The sequence below is a fragment of the Lygodium microphyllum genome, chromosome 28 (genome assembly GCF_053477565.2).
Source record: "Lygodium microphyllum isolate KBCC chromosome 28, Lygodium_microphyllum_v1.1.10, whole genome shotgun sequence".
NCBI lineage: Eukaryota > Viridiplantae > Streptophyta > Polypodiopsida > Schizaeales > Lygodiaceae > Lygodium > Lygodium microphyllum.
In genome coordinates this window covers 53,212,653-53,233,767 of record NC_141162.1, presented here as the reverse complement: position 1 = coordinate 53,233,767, position 21,115 = coordinate 53,212,653, and the positions used below count along the sequence as shown (strand labels likewise).

General features: G+C 36.7%; 1 long non-coding RNA gene across 1 annotated transcript; it reads left to right on the top strand.

Moving 5' to 3' along the window:
* The first annotated feature begins 12,709 nt into the window (after positions 1 to 12,709).
* Positions 12,710 to 20,313, top strand: LOC148011443 (uncharacterized). Its single transcript, XR_015689320.1, has 2 exons — positions 12,710 to 13,425; positions 18,740 to 20,313. It is a non-coding gene; the product is annotated as an uncharacterized LOC148011443 (long non-coding RNA).
* Positions 20,314 to 21,115: the final 802 nt, after the last annotated feature.

Sequence of the window (21,115 nt, the reverse complement as noted above, 5' to 3'; positions counted from 1 at the left end):
CTTTGTATCAGGCGAACAAAGGACCGCCATGATTTTGGGGCAGCATGATCATATTCCAACCCCGTCCACCAAGTATGGGCTAAGTCGGTTAAATGTAAAGCTGCAAACTTAATCTTTTCTTTTTCTTTATACTTGTCACGACCATACAAAATTTGAAATTGACGAATAAACTTCAGAAGAAGATCAGGATTTCGGGAACCATCATACATACTGAACTTGATCTTCTTTTCAAGTTGAGATAGTGACTTAGTCTTCTTCTTCTTCTTATTCTTTCGTCCATGCTCGGATCTTGAGGTTGAAGATGATGAAGTGCTTGATGGGGATGAAGATGATGAAGTGCTTGATGGGGATGAAGATGGAGACGAGGGTGAAGAATGTCGACGCCTTTGACGATGATGAGGTCTTCCACGAGAAGGGTGTGACTCTTCATTACTAGAAGAGGATCCATCAGAATAGGCGCCAGATGACTTTGAAGAAGAGGATGAGCTTCGACGCGATCTCTTTCTTTGTCTTGAAGTAGAATGGGACTGCCTCTTAGAAGTAGTTGGACTTCTTGATCGGATCCTTTCATTGGTATGGCTTTGTCTTCTTGAAGTAGATGGGCTTCTTTCCTTGAATTCTTTGGGATTCTCAACTTTTTCTAGTTTGAGAAGTTGCTCACGAATTTGTTGATTCTCCTCTCTAAGACTTTGAATGGCTTGAAGGATAGCACTCGATTGATCCATTGAGACTAAAGAAAAAAAATATGCTCAAGCACTCAATGCAAGGGCTAAAAACAAACAAACTTATAGTTGTAAGCACTACCAGTGTTGGGGGTGAGGACCGAGCCAAAGCTCTGATACCACTGTAATAGCCCCGAACAACGTAGTATGCTTAAAAATTATGATATTTGCTTGTTTTCGAGATTTAATATAAAAGAGAATGAACACTTAAAGTTGAAAATGAAAATTACTCACAAAATTACAGCCATGAAAATGTAAAAGTAATGGAGACAAGATTGAGGGTTGAAGATGGGCAACCCCCCCCGAAGGAATGTATTTCTGCTCAACCCAAGTCCCTTAGGGAAGAGCTCAATTACAATCAACCTGAGAGTGAGAAGAAGTAATTCTCACTCTCACAAGATCATGCAAAGATATACAAACACACATGCATTATCTATTATGCAATGATAAGAACTGATTTCTTTACAGTATGAGAGAAGAAAAAGGGGAATTCAGCCTTTCTCCATCGTTGATCAGCAGTACATGGATAGGGCTTGCTTCTTGTAGCTAAAATGGAAGAAAGAGCTCGAGAAGGAGGTGCTGTAATGAATTTATAGGCTTGCTGTCTTGTAAAACAACAGTGATAGAAGAGGGAATATGGAGGAATTTGATAATGGAGAAGTGGGGGATGATGATGGGGATGGATGGGGCCAGTTTTTGGCTATCTGTGGGTTCTTTACATGAGTTTACAGCAAAGAAAAATGATGCTCAATGAAGAAAAACGAGCTCTTATTTATAGGAGAGGGGAGAGCTAGTACAAAAGGGGAAAGTGGAGTAGCACAAGACAAGTGTCCAGCCACATGTCATGAGATGTGACAAGTGGTGGGACACTTGGAAACTTGTGTGACAAGTGTCTTGGCACTTGTCTCTTCTTTATGGCCTTCCTTTTTGGGTTGAATACTGTCAAGAATAGAAACAACCAAATTTAGTAAGCACAGTCAGAGTACAGAACTTACTATTTTTAGAATGGCATCCCTATTTTTTAGGACTAGCATTTTTAGGCTAATTCGAGGTTCCTAAAATTTAGGGACCTCCTAAAATTTAGGGATCTCCTAGAATTTAGGGACCCCCCCAATATGGGTATCATATGAAAGCTTTTTCCGTGTACATCGCAAAAATGGTATCCGAATCTTCATGTGACTTTCCTATGCAAAGAAATGTGCATTTCAAGCTTTCAGCCCACACATGCACATTATACAAGCATTTCATGATCATGCCATCTTGTTGATTGTAACTGTCTGTTCTGGTGGATCTAGCCCACACTTCAAGGCATCAATCCTTTCTGTGTGCGAGTCTAACCCTGATATGCGTGAGTTCTAGTCACAGGCGCCCAATCGGGTCATATAGGTGGAAGTGTGAACTATCTTTTCTATAACCCACCGTGTGGGTCCACCATAACCTGTGACCACTCATCAGTGGCCAGCTCCAATGCACTTTTCTTTATATCTAATTAGTGCAAAGGAAATAAATTTAATAAATCATTATATAGATAAATTAATGAAAAAGGATACAAATTCTGTTTCTATAGAGTTGTGACACATTGTAAGCATATGGAAGACCTAAATAGCATGTAGGTCTGTAGTACATAAAGCTCTATAACTTGTGAGATTGCTATCCGAACTAGAACTATTCTATTTTGTGTAAAATAGAGAACTAAAAATTACATGGAAATCACCTCTTTGAATATTTAATTTTATAGTTCTCATTGAATTCTTTGCTTCTAGCTATAGAACACATCAATCCTATACCATATGCAAAATTTATGGAAAATACGAAGCTCAACTAGGCCCTTGCAAGCTCCTCAACCAGCTTGGAACAAGTGTTGAAGGTAGGAAAGAAAATGCATACCTCAAATAGACTGAAATGGAGCTGCCATGAAATTTATAAGTGAAGCTTTGTTCCCAAGCTAAATGCAATGTCAATGAAGCTCCTTGAATGCCCATTCTCACACTAATTGAAAGTTAGAGAAAGAGTGGGAGCACAAGCAAAAGCAAGAAAGAAGTAAGAGCTAAATGTAAAATGGATAGAATAGGTACTTCTTATCTCATTAAGCACTCAACAAGGCTCAACAAGGCTCAACTAGGCCCTTGCAAGCTCCTCAACTAGCTTGGAACAAGTGTTGAAGGTAGGAAAGCAAATGCATACATCAAATAGACTGAAAGGGAGCTGCCATGAAAGTTATAAGTGAAGCTCTCTTCCCAAGCTAAATGCAATGTCAATGAAGCTCTCTTCCCAAGCTAAATGAAATGTCAATGAAGCTCCTTGAATGCCCATTCTCACACTAATTGAAAGTTAGAGAAAGAGTGGAAGCACAATCAAAAGCAAGAAAGAAGTAAGAGCTATGGAGGCTCAAGCAAGAGAGAGCAAGACACTATGTGGAAACTCCAACATTCAAATTGTGTGACCTTCCTTCCCTTATTTTATTGTTATGTAAAGAATAAAGATTTAAGAGACAGTGATGGTTGGGCATCCACCACTTGCAGTGTATAGGTGTGTAGATACAATATACAGTATAAATATAAGGTGGCTAAGGCACAATTGTCTTTACCTCCACAATAAGCAACTTACTTGGTGTGCATCATGCAAGCTTGAGGAGGGTGGGATGGAGGAGAGACTAAAGTTGGGAAATTGAAAATGGAGAAAAGAATGAAAGAAAAATGTGAAAATGAGAAAAAGAATTAATATTTAACCCATTTAAACTCTAAACCAAGTAAATGTAACTTCATATGCACAATTCATCGTGTGATTGAAAATACATAACCTTTTATTAGAATCAGACAAAACTTCACATACATGCCCTGTTAGATGGCCAAGCACCTACAAAAAAAAATTGTTTAAAAAAAAAAAGCTAGTAAGGCCCTAGACCAAGTAGAATCTAGATCAACCTTTCTATCATGTGTGAAGTTTCATTGCATTCTAATGAAGTTTGATTATTTTTAAAATTATTCTACTTAAATTATGGATGGATCAATAATTGAGGGATTGACATAGCAATTGCTTATCCTTAAAAAGTTCACCCCATATAAACCATATAAAGGCATCAAGAGTAAAATATGTAAAAAGAAATGACAACTTTTTGTACGCTTTTCTTCTTGAAATCGACCAAGATGGCAAAAACTATAATTAAAAAGTAAAAAATATAGCAAAGATACACATTAAAGTTGAGAGCAAAGGCTAAGAGCAAAAATTTTATTTATAATTTTAAGCTGATACAACAGTTTTTTAGTGGGACATAGTCATATATCCTATGTACATGGAGCCTACACTATTCCAAAAAAGATAGCATTATAAATAGCATTCATTCCATTGGAATGAATGTATCCTCACTGCTTGAAGATTTCTTACAAGTTGAAAGTCCTTGGGGGTTATAGGAATGCGCTTTACGTGTATTGCACAATATTGAGCATTAGTCATTAAGTCTATCAAAAAAGCCTCCAATAGAGCATCAGGACATTCTTTTGTGAAGCAATTAGGCCTATCCTAACCTTGTGCCAAAAACCACCTCCTTCTTTCTGTTCAGTAGAGGTCTTACACAATCTTGCTGACAAGTATGAAGCTAGTCTTTGGAATAATAAGATCAAAAGAGCATTGATACTTCCCAATTTCTCTTAGGGCCATTATACCTCTCCTCCACTTGCATTTCTTATGGGGATGCTAAGGAGGACCCCTCTCAAGGTGGCTTGAGGAAGCTAGGTTAGGCTAAGAAGGGGATGGTTCATTGCCAAGCTATGACATCCCATTATTAAATATTGCATCTAAGCTAGTGGATGATCCACAGAGCTAATGAACACAATTTGGGTCTCTCAGAAGAAGCTTCTTTGCTAGCTACCTTAGGCCTATCCATCTTTCCTACACAACAAGAGATTTGAAAACTCGGTGAGTAAGATAGAAAGTGAAACCATAATGTATAGTGCTTAAACTTTAAGACTTATTCATGTAGACATAATCTCTATTTTTCTCTCTTAACCAATAAATTGTGTTCACACTGAATGCATTCTTCATCTTACTATCTTAGCTCTTTTCAAACCCATTTGATGCCTTCTAAAAGCCTTGTTTCTAACAACTTTGCATGGTCAAGAAGTGGATGTCATGTAAATAGTGTCCTACATTATGATAATATGATTACTTCTATGAGTTGTAATTTCATTTAGTTGCTTCATTTGTCGTATCAAAGTTATTCTATTTGAAGTTGATGTATATAATGGCATCATGACAATTTTTTATAGTTTTTTAGCAAGGTGTGAATACTTTTAATGCATATTCATTGAGCTAACTAGGATAATCAAACATTCCATTTTTACCCTCACACATAAATTTTAGCAAGTCTATGATTCTTAAGAAAGAACTTAAGGAATATTAGTTAGGGGATCCATTGGGTAAATTTCTCCATCAACCCATAAGTCCATGTGCTTCAATCCCTTCTAGCTATAACTTTATGGAACTTGAGCATTAACATTGGTACACTTTGTCCTTTTGAATAATGGGGCATATTCAAGCTCTATCTCAATATGTAGCTCATTTTTCCTTGTACTTGTTTTACTTATTGATTATGGTTTAGTTACACATATATGATTTGAGTACACAATTTAGCTCGATGTATATTAAATCTATCAAGGTACTCTACATTTATATATAGATGTGTTAATGAAAATAGGGGGTGTGATGTCTATGGAGGTAGGCTAGAGAGGCACAGATAGATATGTCAATGAGATATTAATGATATTAGGGTGCTTGATTCTATGGAGATAGAGTGGAGAGGCATAGATAGACACATGAAAATGCCAAAGGAAAGCACGTAGCTTAGTGTTATGTGAAGGTAGGATGTATAGGCATGTAGATATGTCATGAAAATGGAATAGTTGAGTGTGAATGCAAAGTGCATAGACATAGATAGATTTCATACACTAGTTATCGATGATTGATTGTGAGCAAGAAAGATCAAGGTAGTTCACAGTATCAAGGTAGGTTGCATAGACACAAAGAAGAGGTCACAGTAAAGCTATGAGAGAGTAGTGAAATAGAGAAAAATAGCTCAAAGAGAAGGGATGTACAAGAGTTTCTAAATTTTAGAAAAAAAATTCTACCTCCAAAATATTTTCAAATAACAAAAAAATTGACCATCATACTTATTTTTTACTAAAATCCAAAATATAAAAAATCCCCAAAAGATCTTAAAAGAAACTCTCAAAACTTGATTTTTTGTTTTTTATTTTAAAATTGACCAAAATTCTTATTTTTTTACTAAAATCCAAAATATAAAAAATCCCCAGTAGATCTTAAAAGAAACTCTCGAAACTTGATTTTTTTGTTTTTAATTTTTAAAATGAATTACTCCTTATCTACTAATTGTTTTGCATTGAAAATCAAGCACCACACTCCTATAACGAACTTCTTTCTGAATACAAAATGTGGTTGAAAAAAAGTTATTGAATGAGGATGGAGAAGGAATTTAAGAAAATTATTTGTGGATAATATTTAAAAAATGAGATTACAAAAGTGGAGAGAATATGATTATTTTGCTCTTTTTCTCTCCACTTTTCCTTGTTTAAATGAGAGGAGGGGGAGACTAAAAAGCCCATTTTTGAGTTTATTTTTTTCCTAATGGGTTTAGATGCCCAAAAAGGATAGAGAACCCTAGAAGTATTGCATAAAAGAGATAAGAGATAAAGAACGAGCCTATTCATGTGTGTGCAAACATGTGGTCTCCCCTTTCTTGCTTATCTTTGTACGCTATTGGGAGAGTAGAGGAAAGGGAGGGAGTGAGTGAGTGTGAGAATGAGGGACTTTGTAGGAGATAAGCTCTTGCCATTCCTCCTCTTCCATTCTTTCCTTTCTTGGTGAGAGGAAAAGTCCACGGAGTGTGTGCAAGGTAGAGCTAAGAGAGAGTGAGGTATACGTGTGATGCTCACTTACTCTATTTCCACCCTTTTTCTTCATACCTTCTTTTTACATTGCATGCAAAAGTGAACATTAGAATGTGGAGCAACCAAGGAACCATGCATGGATCATGGATCATGCTTTTCAAGTGTATTTACTGTAACTAGGTAAGTTGGTAAGAATGTTCACTACACCTGCACTTCTAGTTGTTGTATTATGTGTGCGGTAGATAGATTTGTCATGAGGTCTTGTGCATGTGAGTAGGCTAGATGAGAGGCAGCCATAGACTTTTTAGTCAAAACCCTTGAAATGAGAAGGGTGTTTCTATGGTCCCAGTGTTGGGCTTGTGAGTACAACACAAACACGCTCTCTTGTTCTTATTCTTATTTGTATTCTCCTTCATGTTTATTCACATGCTCAGTACATGTCCTTTTTTACTTAGAATCTCATTTGATTCAATTTAGGTCTCCCTCCTTTCTCTCACACCCATATTTTCTCATCTATTTTCCTTCTCATTTTGATTGCCATCACCACCTACCCCATAGTAATTCAAACTCATCTCTCTCTCATTTTTCCCTCCCTGTCATAGTCAATAGAACCTGTTTGCAAGAGCATAACAATCACTCACTTTCTTTTGAGACTAAAGGATTAATTTTCTTCAATCCTTTGTCTCCAACAAGAAGCTCCTTCAAAGTACAAGAAGAAGAGTACTAGAATTATCTTGCCACCAAGGCTTTTTAGCTCTAAACACACATTATTTGTGCTTGATTTCCTTTGCCTACACTTTCTATATCTCTACATGAGCTACAGGTCTTACATGCATTCAAGGGGGAACCTACATCCTTAGGTGTAGTCATCTAGAGTGTAAGCTAGCGCCAAAGGGGGTGTTAAAAGTATGGTGCTACAAGCAATAGTAGAGACACAACAATGTAGCTCAAAAGTGACAAGTTCTATAGGCACAAAGGGTTGTATCCCACAAGCAAAGAGAGAGAAGAGTGGAATAGCTAAAAGGCTAGAAAACAATGTACTTGCTTCACTATGAAATCAATCAAGTCTATTTCATGTCATTATGATTCCCTACTTGTTCTTCTTAGTTTTCCCATAGCTCATCTTATCTAGGCTTGCTCAACCATGTTTTGAAACAACCATGTTCTTCTTATTTTCCCCATATCTCATCTTACCTAGGCTTGCTCAACCATGTTTTGCAAAAATTGTAGGAGAGGAGTTGTTGATTTTGAGGGGCATATTTAGGTGGAAAGCACTATTTTGGGCTACCTATAGAGAGGGGAAAAAGTCACTCTTTTGAGTGGAGGGAGTCACTGTCTTGAAGAGAGAGGAAAGAGAGAGTATAGCCTTCTATGGGTGCTATTTTTGCCAAGCGTGAAGGGTTGTTTTGGATGGGCAAGGAGAGAAGATTAAAGATGAAGAATTAAAGAAGATGAGAAGATGTTGTTGTGCCTATTACAAGACAGCATGAGCCAATCAACTCCAAAGTGCATGAAGCCAATTCAAGAGGAGGAGATGAGCTCATGGTGTTGCTATCTAAGAGACTAAGTTGTTCAAGAGTTACAGACCCTACTTATGAGTAGGAGCTAAGTTTATGCTTTGAAGGTCAAATGGTAAGTACGAGTATAAATTGTATAAGTCTCCCTTTTGAGCATTCCTCAATGAGTATATGCTCATGGAATTTTTATTTTGACTTGGTGATTCTTTGTTATGTCTTCTAATGATCTTGATGTTGTTCATATGTGAGCATGGCTAGATATTGATGTTGTTCATATCTGAGCATGGCCAGATATACATGTATTTGTAAATGAAGATTATGAATATGAGGGACAATCAAATTGTCAATGGAGAGTATAATTGTCTTTTTAGTCCTCAATATCATGTGCACACCTCTAAGATACCTAAGGTACCCTCATGATTTTGTATTTGTCAAGTTCTTAGAAGATTAACTTTTAAGTTGTAGAGATGCTCTTATACACTATGGCTACAAAATTGTGGTCAAACAAAGTTTGTGACGCTCTCACCTTGATCATGACCTATGAAAGGACCATTTGATTTTGTATTCACTTGATATCTACATGATTATGCCTACTATTTCTTATACTGATTGCTAAGGTGTCTCTATTTTGTTGTATAGCTTCTTGGGCTCTTTCTTGATAGTTGAGTGTCATAATAGTTTCCTATAGCTTACAAACGTTGGTACCTCTCTCTCTCTCTCTCTCTCTCTCTCTCTCTCTCTCTCTCTCTCTCTCTCTCTCTCTCTCTCTCTCTCTCTCTCTCTCTCTCTCTCTCTCTCTCTCTCTCTCTCTCTCTCTCTCATTGTTTGTCCTAGCCAAAAGGAGGATATTTTTTGGATTCTTTTGGTCCCCTTGGCTACATCATTGGTGCTTAATGGTAGACAAATTTATTTTTAGTCCTTGGTGCTTTGTGGCTTTTGATTCCTTGGCTTTGGTTGTCTCCTTTGTTGATCTTCTTTAAGTATATTATTGCTCTTCTAGCTTCCTTTCTTGGACTTTTACATTCTTTGGTAGCCTTCATGGTGTCCTTGCTCTTCTTGACCTTCTTAAACTTCTTTGTCTTCATGACCTTCATCATATTTGAATTTGCTTTTGCATTCATTCTTGAAAGGCAAACATTATTTTTCCATTTCTTTATGTACATAATGCATTTTGAAATAATAATTCTTTGTCTTATTGGCTCCATGGGTAACATAGATTTTATAAATTTGTTTGTACTTGATGAATTCATGGTATACATCACTTTTTAGAGTATTCCAATTTTTTGGGGATAAGTCATTAACTTTGGAGCTCATTACCCAGATCATCTTGGGATCCATGGAACTTGAGATTTTGTTGGCTTAACATTGGATTTTGACATAAATACTTTTCAATTTTGAGGTGTGTTTACAAAAGGGCTTTCAGAGAGGTCTTACTGATTATATTCCATGACAATGTTTAAATCCTTACAAGACACTCAAATAGATGCTTTAGAGAAAACTTCTCAAGATTTGTATGCAAATAATCATTTGTGCTTTTACAATAATTGATTCAACATTTATGCACATGTGAATATAGACTTGGAACCACTTCAGAACAACAAGCAATGTGAATGTTGTTTTTAAAGTATTCAATGTGAATAGGGTCTTGTGGATAATTAGTGTGTGGAGGATTCTAGTGTGAAAGAGGTTTTTTTAATTCTCAATGTGAATAGGGGCTAAGTGAGAGCCAGGTCAAAGAGAGAAGGTGTGAAAAGGATTAATTTATTAAGGTTCAATTAACCTTAGAAAAGCAATAAGGAAGAAAACTTAGAGCAAGTGATGAAATTCTGTGCAGGTCAAGAGGATGCCTTCATTGACATCGATTCTAGCCAAGGCATGCTAATGTAGCAAACAATTAGCTTGATAGCTTTAAGCTCTTCCTTATCTACCAAATAAATATCACTTTCTTCTCTTCTCTATCTACTCCATGAAAGTAGACCCTAAGCTTGTGGGACAAGCTACCCAGCATCTTCTTTGGTAAACAGGCCCTAAGCTTGCCTGAAGTAGGCCCCTTATGTTGCAACCTCAAGGAGAGGGTTCAAGTAGGCCCCTTGCTTGGCAATAGACACCAAGAAATGCCAACTACTTGGTAGTAGTCACCAAGAAATGCCAACTAATTTGGGCTTGAAACTAGTCCCCCAAATGACTACAAGCCTTCTCCTTCTTTCACAATGGTAGCCTTCAAAATAGATTTGAGTATGCTAATGAGAACAATGAAGGAGATATACATCTTCCTTGAATGATAGCCTCTTCACTTTAATTAGACTCCACACCCTTTGCAATCCTCCATACCAAGCTTTAGCCTTCTTGAGCAGCACACCTTCAAAATCTTGAACTCCTTCAAAATTGTGCAACTATGGATGCCTCTCTACCTTACATCCTTAAGGAAAGAGGCTCTAATACGATGTTGCAAAACATAGTTGAGAAAATAGATAAGATGAGCTATGGGGGAAAGAAGAAGCACTGAAACATGATGACATGAAATTGAGTTGATTGATTTCATAGTGAAGCAAGTACATTATTTTATAGCCTTGCATCTATACTGCTCTTCTCTCTCTATGCTTACAGCATATAACCCTTTGTGCCTATAGCACTTGTCACTTTTGAACTATACATTGTTGTTCTTCTAGCACTACCTCCTCTATCCCTCCTCTCCAAACAATATCATCCTCACCTCAAATATGCACATTCACAAGTCTCGTATAGGCTTACCATAACAACACTTACACACTGCCCATAACAACCTCGCAACCTCCAAAAGACATTGACTATCATGATCTCCTGGACCTGCCCAACAATGATATTAATTGTCATGATCTTTCCCATGGCTTGCACATAATCTCCATATCCTCCAAAGCATGGCAATATCCTCCAAAGCATGTCAATATCATGATAAAATAGAGGACTAATCCTTAAACAAAGACCTTACACCACTAGGGTGTATTCATATGCATATACAATGGCTTGTGTTCTCTCCCCATGGCTCATAAAGACACCCTTCTCCCATCATCAACTATCCACATCCAAGGTGGATGCAAAAGCCTCAATTCTTGAATTCAAGATGCTCATTATAAAGATTCTTGTGCCCACTATTCTCTAATGTCCTCAGAGACCTCATGGAGACTCGAATATTGTCATCATAACTATAACATCCCAAGGAAAGCATGCTAGTCATGAAGGATAGCCCCCAAAACCACCTTATGAAACTAGTTCCTTTGAAATGAATCCATCCCCATCCCAAGGAAAGCATGCTAGTCATGAAGGAGAGTCCCCCAAAACCACCTTGTGAAACCAATTCCTTTGAAATGAATCCACCCCCATCCTGTCTACTTTAAAAGCACAAAACCATATTGAGAGTTACTCATCATGACTAAGTAAAAGTTCATTCTAGTTCTTTTCAGCTTTGCTTCTAACTTCCAAAAAAGGCTCACACTGTTTGAGATGTGTAGGGTGGCACCATGCTTTAAAGCCTATATGGAGGTTCATTTTAGATTTGATTCGAATCCCTTTTAGGCTCAGGAAGTTTGTCCAAGTTTGTGATTTTTGAAAGAGCTTGATGGAGGTTCAAAACTTACTAAAGCCGAAATGGAATCTACATATACACTACATAAGACAATGAAGAGTTGTGATTTGATGAATGTGATTGTGGCTGACTTAGAGTTACAGTTATACTTAGCATAGGCTGGTTGACCTAGCTATTGCAATTGAAAGAGTCTCATGGAGGTTTAGAACTTACCAAAGCCAAAATGGGATCTGTACATACAAGACATAAGGCAATGAAGAGTTGCGATTTGGTGAATGTGATTGTGGCTGACTTAGAGTTAGAGTTAGAATAATACTCAGCGCAGGTTGATTGACCTAGCTATTGCAATTGTATGAAAATGTAGGTTGATCATGCAATGGACCCTACCATAGTTTATCAACCCAAAGAGAGAGTATTGTTGCCTTTCTTCGCACACAAGAGATGATTTTCTCTAATGTTGCCAATCATCTGCACGCCATGTGTTGTCAATTTTATGAGGTTAGTGGAGTACCCCCGTATTTTATTGACCCAAAGAGAGAGTATTGTCGTCTTTCACACACAAGAGATGATTTTCTCCAATGTTGCCAATCATTTGCACACCATGTGTTGTTGATTTTACGAGGTCAGTGGAATACCCCATTCAATGAAGGTACTTTGATAACTACATTTAGGTGTGAAAAGTGCAAGTCCAAGTCATCAAGACCACTATCTACACGTGGACTCCATCCACCAAGGCAACTTGGGTGGGTCTCGCACGTGTCATGCCTCTTACTAAGTCTCTCTACATTAGGACTATTGAAACTTGACGCTGGTGACGGCGGGGGGGAAAGGGTTGGTTACTGGTAAATGAAAACCGGTATCTACTATTCACCACGAAATAAAAGCCTAGCAGTAGGTTTGAAATTCAGTTTAGTCATTATCTAAATTGACAAAGTGGCTCGTGACGGAGTAGAAGTGTCAGGGCGCACCCACGATGCATTATTGGCTTTTCTTGCCTCACTGACATCATACATGTGCTCTCTCGATCACGCGGGAAGCATGATGTACCATCGAGTCTCGAGACAAGAAAGGCGGATCGATACAGACGTATAATATAAGTCTGCATCTTCTCACGAGTCACGATTTAAGGTCACGGCTTTCAGAGACTCTCGAGTCTCTCTAGAGCTCTCTCTCGTTCATTCTCTCTCTCTCTCTCTCTCTCTCTCATGTTAAGACAGCTCATCCCCTACAGCGCGAGAGACTACATGTTGAGGCCTCTGATCAGCTACCACTGGTTGTGTTGTCTGACTGTGCATTGGAATTCTGCACAATGTAAATGGATTCTCCTCTCATCACCACCTCCCCTAGCTCTGATACCATGAAGATAAATGGATCCAAAGCTCTAATTATGATCGGTCTATGAGCTCCTCTGTTAATTGGAATTGTACGGAGTTCGAGATCCGTTTGTATGGAGCTCCAGATCTCTTGATCAACATGGTATCAGCGCTCGGGATAGGCGGTAGAGAGGAGGCTTCATTTCACATCGGATTTCCATCCCACAATCAGAAAACATATGCCTTGCATCTTGCAACCAGTGCTACCTGATTGGCGATTTCGACATACAACATGTTCGATAGCAGCGTGCGATGTTACCCCACTAATCCCCTCTCAATTTCCTTTCAGAACAGCAGATCCAGCAGGATCGAAGTCCTGCGAGCCTCGTGCGGGTTTTTCTCAACCAGGTAGAAATCTCTTGTGCTGTCATGTGGATCGTAATTGTATGATGTGTCTTGTGATTTGAGTCTTGTTTACGTCTGGAATACTCGTGTTTGGTTAGTTACATGGAAATTACTTCTAATCCTTGCTGTTGACAGGCATTAGTTCTCAAGTTACCTCATGGAAATTACTTCTAATCCTTGCTGTTGACAGGCATTAGTTCTCAATTTATTTCCCTTATTTCCCAATGGATTATAGCACATAAGTTCTAATGCAAAGTGTATTATTCCTGCCTTGTCCCCTTGGGCACTGGGCCAATTTTAGTGAAGGCTCTCATACTTAACTTTGATCCGACTCGAAAAGGCTCTCATCCTTAACTTGATTCCAACTCAAATTTTCCTTTGTCACTTTATGCGTTACATCAAATTACTTTGTTTGTGAAGGCCTTGTTGCAATTAAGATCCTTGAACTAGTCACGAATATCCTTATAAACAAAATGGACATAATAAATGTCTAATGGCGAGATAAAGTGCTCAAGAACCCCATGAACTTGTGTATAAAGCAGCTAAAAGAACCTATTTACAAATAGATCTCTACATACATAGAGCATATATGCACCAATACTTTAATAAAGTTCAATTTTATGTACCCTACTTGATTGTAGGTGATTCAAATGGTCACAACACTAGTACAAAAGGCTTAACTTACTAATGTATGGTTGTATTGTTGTATTGATGAGGGGAGACACCTCACACTTCTATCATACATCATGCAACAAGTATTGTGCAGTAAGACTAGATACACTAGAGAACTTAGTATGGAGAAAAGAGGTGTGATGTCAAGATCACCTCCATTTGAGAGACTATTTTGGTGTTTAGGAAAAATATCATTGATCAGGTCATGCAATTATAGAGAAGGCTCAAATGCAAAAAGCCTATTAACATGTCATAAACCTATATTTTGTGAGGTGCATTCTAAAAATGCATGAACTTACAAATGTGGATTGTAGTTTATGAGTTTTTCAACATAAGTACATAAACTCAATAGCCCACAATGCCAAAAGTTTGTAAAGTAGAAGTTCCCCTTTTCATCCTTAACCAATCCTACAAAAGTTTGTAATGCACAAGCAATGATGTAGCACTAGCACATTTGAAGTTGCCATGAATTTAAGTAAAGAATTCTAGTCTAGTCACATGTGTAAGGAAGAAGGATTATAGCTAAGTGGCAAGCCCTTAATTTGGGATGGGGATATAGGAAAATTCTTTGTTAAAGAAGATGTTAACACTTAGAAGGTTTTTTGTGAGGACGTTTTGTCAAATCCTAAACCCTCAAAGATATCGATAATGGTGCTTGCACTTGCATATGTAACTAGAGCATACTCAATGGCTCATTGTTTTTGCACTTGCACATATAGCTAGGGCATGTTTGATGGAAGCTTGTTAGACATAACATAACCATATTTTGTAGCAACTTGCCTTATTTTCTACTTTCGTACATTGACATAAGTGCAATAAGTATTTTTTGTGATCATACTTACATGGATGGATAGTGGAAAAGTGAGATAGGAAACTAGAAATGTGAACAAATATGTGCCATTATATTGAAGATAGAGATGATTTTAAAAACATAGAAAAGGTAGTGTTGCTTGCTTTTTGGTGTAGAAGTGAAGACCTCCAAATGAAGAAGGAAAGAGGAGACTTATGACTAGTCTTTGCAAGTGTTGCTAATTTTATAAATGGAGGATTAGAGTCTCATCATTTCTCATGAGAATGAGGTCAAGGGGTTCAAAAGATAGCTTGTATTGCTAGTTTTTTCATAAGGCTTTTTCATGAGAGAGACTGGAGATGTTGTCATGCTACATCAACATAATAAGACTACTTGGATCAAGCCTTGATTTGGAACATTAATTTTACATGATGAGGAGAGGAAAAAAATATTTGAGTATTTATGTTTGTCATTTTTCCCCCTTGAATGGAGGTGTGGATGTAAGAAGAAGCTCTATGCCTTCTTTCTTTTTACTATAAAGGCTATTATCAGACCATAAAATGTTTTTGTTTGGTTTTGAGCTATGTATGGATGGTTTCCATGGAGCTTATTTCCTAATTGAATTAAAGGTGTTGATGGAGTACATCGTTTTCTAAAATAAAGTTCATTGAGAAGTAGGACTTATGAACCTATATGGATACCATTTGTATTTGGAGATATGTTTCTAACACGAATATAAAAGCTTCTTGATATTCCCCTTTTCTTTTTGTTTGATTCATGGACAGATACCTATTGTTAGTAGATGCTTTAGAACTTTTGAGTATAGAGTCTTGGCACTCCTAATTAAAGGTACTTTGTACCATAGTAGCTACAAGTTCTATGTAGTTTTTCCTTTCTATTTTTCCCCTCAATCCTATTCGCTAGGTAGGTCATGGTCATAACTTGTCTTAACTAGATTTGAGTTTCATGCACTTGATATTCTTATCTACACTAAATAAGGAGATTTTAAGTATAGCTGACTCATAATGGGGTAGAAATAAAAGGTAAATAGTCAATGTTGTTAGTTGGGTAAGTAAATCTAACTAGGATTTCATTGTTGCAAGTTACCTATCATCACAATGTATCATTTATAAACTTTGAGTGTTGAAAAACATTAACTCTTGTAAAACCTATTGGGCATTGATCAATGCAAATTCAAGTTCCTTGTCTTTATCCTTGCAAAATTTAGTTCACAAGTGAGAGATTTATGCTCTCCACACTAACTTGAGGAATGTTGTGAAAATGGAAATATTATAATAATGTTTTAGTTGGTGTATTGATTATTGCAATTGCAATAATGTTAATGATTTGTAGCATCTAATGCACTTGTCAATAATATACTAATGTAAAAATTTTGTAAAAATGGACTATTGGGACCTCTTGATGTGAAAACAAAAACATAGAGCTAATTAAATATATGGTGTATGAAACCTATAAGAGATGGACATATGGTAGTTTTTAGACAAAAGTGTAAGACATGGTGGCAAATCAACAAAGGAAAACCTACCATGTGAAATTTCAACACCTTTTGTAGAAACCAATTTCTACATACAAAGATATCAAGCACCCATCAACATATAGAAGAAACTAAGAAGAATATAGAGACTTGAATTAAAAAGATACTAGCAAGATGAAGGATCTCTTAAAAAAGTGATTCTCATCACACTATGCAAAGAAGTCCATCAGAATTAGTTTTCTTATTTGTGCTACTTCCACTCACACCATATTTATCCACTAACAAATGAACATCTCCTTTATTGGGCATAATATGCCTTTGCCTCAAGTGAAACCTTGAACTAGGGTAGTTCTTTGTAGGTTCAATAGCTAAAGTATAAGCACCATAATTAGAAAGTAGCTACTTCTTTGTTGTTGAAATCGTAGGGTGTATCCAAATATTCAAAGGGTGACATATTTTTCGACACGAAAGACTATCTCTATTTTCACAAAAAATCTAGAGAAGAAATGCATACAACAAAAAAGTGGGCTTGTATGTGTAGTTTTTTGATCTTTAAGGTGTATGGATTAAAACTTGGCATATAGTGCTCAAGTACAAAATCCAAACCAGATTTTGAATTTTTCCTAGTAGACCAAGTCAAAAAATAGTGTTCATCATTATCTCAACGTGTGAGAGTAGTTAACAAATAATATATGTGACTTTAGAAGAAATTACTCATAATTGAGGAAATTGCAAGAAGATGTAGAGCATATATTTTATAGATCGCATCTTGCTTTACTTTTCATCATCATAGGTTGACAAATCCTTGTTCTTGTTAAATTTTAATAGCAAGATTCCTTCCCATTTGTTAGATTCCTAGCCTTCTCTCAATACATGAAAGCTCATGCTTCGTTGGAAGGTGCTTTGAGTACTCTTTGCTTTTCTCAAGGCAAATCTTGAGAGCACCTTGGGCTTCAACAAAGCTAGTGGTGTTTATGTCCAAAAATAGAACTTACCATCAAAGTCATCCAAAAAGTATTGCTCTTCCTAACATGCTTCTACAATCATTTCTACGTACAAGTTATTAAGGATCATGAGTTTTTAAATATCATTCAATAAAACAAAATCCTCCCCAAAAATAGAAAAACTTGAAATATTTGACAAATTACATGACTTGGCACCCTTTAGGATTTGCTTATCTAGCTCATTCTCCCAAGCCTTAGGAAAGCTTCGTGTACTTTGCAATGCCAAGTTCCTTGGACATTCTTTTTCCTTTTCAATGGGAAGAGTCTCCTAAACATCCATATATTTTTCTTCAACATCTTAAAATTTCTCACAAACATCTTGACCTTATTGTAGCCCTCATGGATTAGCTTGTTCTTCTTGGTAGGTCGAGAAGAAAATGAATCCTTTGTACACTTCACATTATCTATATTTTTGTTGATGATTTGGGTAATCAATGACATGAATACTATCCTCTAGAAGTTGATGTAGCCTTTCCTTAAAAACTCTATTTTGATTGTACATTTTTCCCTCAAATGGAATGATAACAAAGGTCTTAGAATCCAAAACAAATTTTCCTACATCCACCATGTTTTTGAACTTGCCCCACTTCTCCTAGTAGTAAGACAATTTAGCCAAGTCTACTTACTCTCATTGCTCAAAGTCAAAATAAATATTACCATATTTTTTATTTATTAGAAAGCTAAAAATGTTCAACTTTGTAAAGAAAATAAGATAGCTTTTAATTGGGGTTTCATCTTCAATTTTCACTATTGTCTCTTCATTAAAGTTCTAATTTTCTAAGGACGCCAAACTTCAATGTCAAAGTAAGCTACACATCAAAGGATAGATGCAAGCATTCTATTATATCCCTTAGCACCATTCATGATGATAATTGGACTACCACTTTTGAAGTGATCAAAAGAAATCATCCCCAGGAAAAGCCCTTACTCTACATTGTAAAACATATGAAAACTACACAAATTTTGATCCAACCTATGGCACACATTTTGAGATGGCAAGCTCAACATGTGAAAACATTGATTATGAAAACCTGGCTAGATGGATATGCACATCTATAGTTACCATGTCACTGGTCATTCTGATCCCCATATGGCCATTGAGTCAACACTTGTTATATTTGGTTATTTACGTCTACCTATAGTTGGCATAATTATAGTGTATCAATTATGCACTATTTGACTTAGTAGGCCACTTTCCTTTATGTTGTATCTTATCTATACTTTGTGTACATTGTATAGTGTGAGAAAGAAGAAAGAAAAACTAGCAAGAAAACATTATAGTATCCATCTCTCATGTTCTTAATGATGTTATCCTTGCATGTATTGTGTATATCAAATTGTGTATATCAAATGCAGCAATTCAAGCAAGGCCTCCTACCATGCAATTCGTGATATAGTATCAAAGTCGCATCACTAATAGAGTCTCATTTTGGAAGTTGAAGTGAAGGAGAAGGAGCAAGGATTCAAGCAAGAAAGGAAGAGTAAAAAGTTCTCCCATTCTCTCACTCCTCTTGGATAGTGCCTATAGAGGCACTGGAAGCAAGATAGAGCAAGAATATCAAATTTCTATGAGATTTGGTGTGTAATAAAAATGGTGGATATTTTGTGCATAAGCCCTTTATGTCTATTCAGGTATGTTCTTGGCCATGTAGGCTATTTCAAGCCCCGCTTTACCTCCACCAAGTATGAGCAATAGTTTCAAGGCATACTATAACTTCAATTATGCTGGTCATTCTCATATATACATGTCATCGATATAAAAACTATAAGCTCTAAGGTATTTTCTAGGAGAAAAACACAAGGTTTATGTGTAACACATGTTGCAAATCATATGTATTATTGAACATCCATTGAAAAAGACTTCTTGATTTACTATTGTGTACTTCTCATGAAAGATTAGAGAATACTTGCTATTTGGTATTGGCTTTTGTCATCATGGCTAAGAATAGTGGAAACCCCATTATTGAGAAGCTAGATATAATAACAACCATCCATCATGGAAGTTTTGTGCAATGATATTCCTTATTAGAAAAGGTGTATATGAGTTTATTTCAAGTGAAGGAAATGAGCCAAAACTAAGTGAGAATTACAGCTGAAGGTATGGAAGGGAATACCAAGGCTAATTTTTTAATTTATTGATTGTCTCCAATTATTGATAACTGTATGCTAGGGTATATCAACAATGTATAGAATTGTCATACATCTTGGACTATTTTTAAGAATATGTTATGGACATAAAGGTAATAAAATTTCAACTCAAGTAAGAGCTAAATAGCTTGAAGAAAGAGAAGATACCCAGAAATGAGAATGTTTTGAAGGTGAGGAACAATGTAGATTCCTTGGCAGCTATTGATGCAATGACAAATGATGATGATGATTTGGTTTTGTCTACTTGGGTTGTCTTTAATAATAAAAATGCTTGGAAATATGAAATGTTTGTCAAGCCAAAGCAATGTATCCTTGTGTATCCATCTTATTGATAAAAAGGAGGCTATCATAAATCTTGAGGTCAAAGAGCGACAGATTAAAGAAAAATCCCAAACAAAGATGAAGGTCATGAAGATAAAGAAGTTCAAGAATATCAAGAAGAGTAAGGACACCATGAAGCCTACCAAAGAATATCAAAAGGAAGAACAAAAGCCAAGTAGAAGAAGATCCAAAGGGGAGACAACCAAGAACAAGGAGTCAAAAAGCACAAGCACTAAATTTAAAAATCAAATTTTTAATGTCCATCATTGGCACCAATGATGTAGCCAAGGAGACCAAAAGGATTTAAAATTTTGAGTTGTATTGCCTACACTCTATTGACACTATGGCCTTATAGGCATTCTAGGGGGGAACTTGCATCCTTATGTAAATAGCTGAATTAGGGGCGTATAAAAGGGCAAAGGACACTTGTACAACTAATCAACTTTTATACAATAAAACAACTTTGTCCTCCTCTCTCTAGCTCCTCCTGTCCTTTCATAGCTTCCAACCATCTCTCTTCTTCTTTTCAGATTTTCTCTCTCCTCTTTCTCTCTCTTCAGTTCACTTCTTGACAAGTGGTATCAGAGCTACTCAGTTTCTTGATCGAGTCAGCCACATTTCATTTAAGGTCTTCCTTTTCAATTGCTCAAATCTAAGAACTTTAGGTACACATGTACAAACATGGCAAGGAGCACTCAAGTGACCAGTGGACATTTCGAGGAAGAAGTCATGCAGCATTAAAGACTTTTTAGAAGCTAGATGCAAAAATGAAGAAGGTTCCTCTTCCTTCTTGATAGTTTCCTCAGCCTTTTTCTTGACACCAGAAGACTTCTTCTTGGTGCTAGTATCCATGCCATAACGCTCACTGTACCATTAGCGGAAAGGAGAACATCAACATGTACTGTTGTAGACTTTCCAAGAGTCTAGGTTTGGTCAATGTAGCCACTTTAGTATGCTTCTCATTAGGAGTAGTCTCCTTGGATTCTGAGAGAAGCTTCGACATCGGTACCTGAGTAGGGAATGCAGCAATGCAGCTTCTACCTCAAGTATTGAAGAGGGAGAAGCTGAAATGGACGTCTGTCCTGATCTGAAGATCTTCAGAAATAGGCTTCTTACAGAAGTGCACAATTGTGGAGGAAATATTCGCAGGATCTCTTCGCAGACAAGAAGTGTTCGATAAATTTGAGGTCGGAAAAGGAGTATGGAGAAAGAAACCAAGCTTCAATCTATGGTTTCCTGTCTTCTTCAACCTTCTGTCGAGTC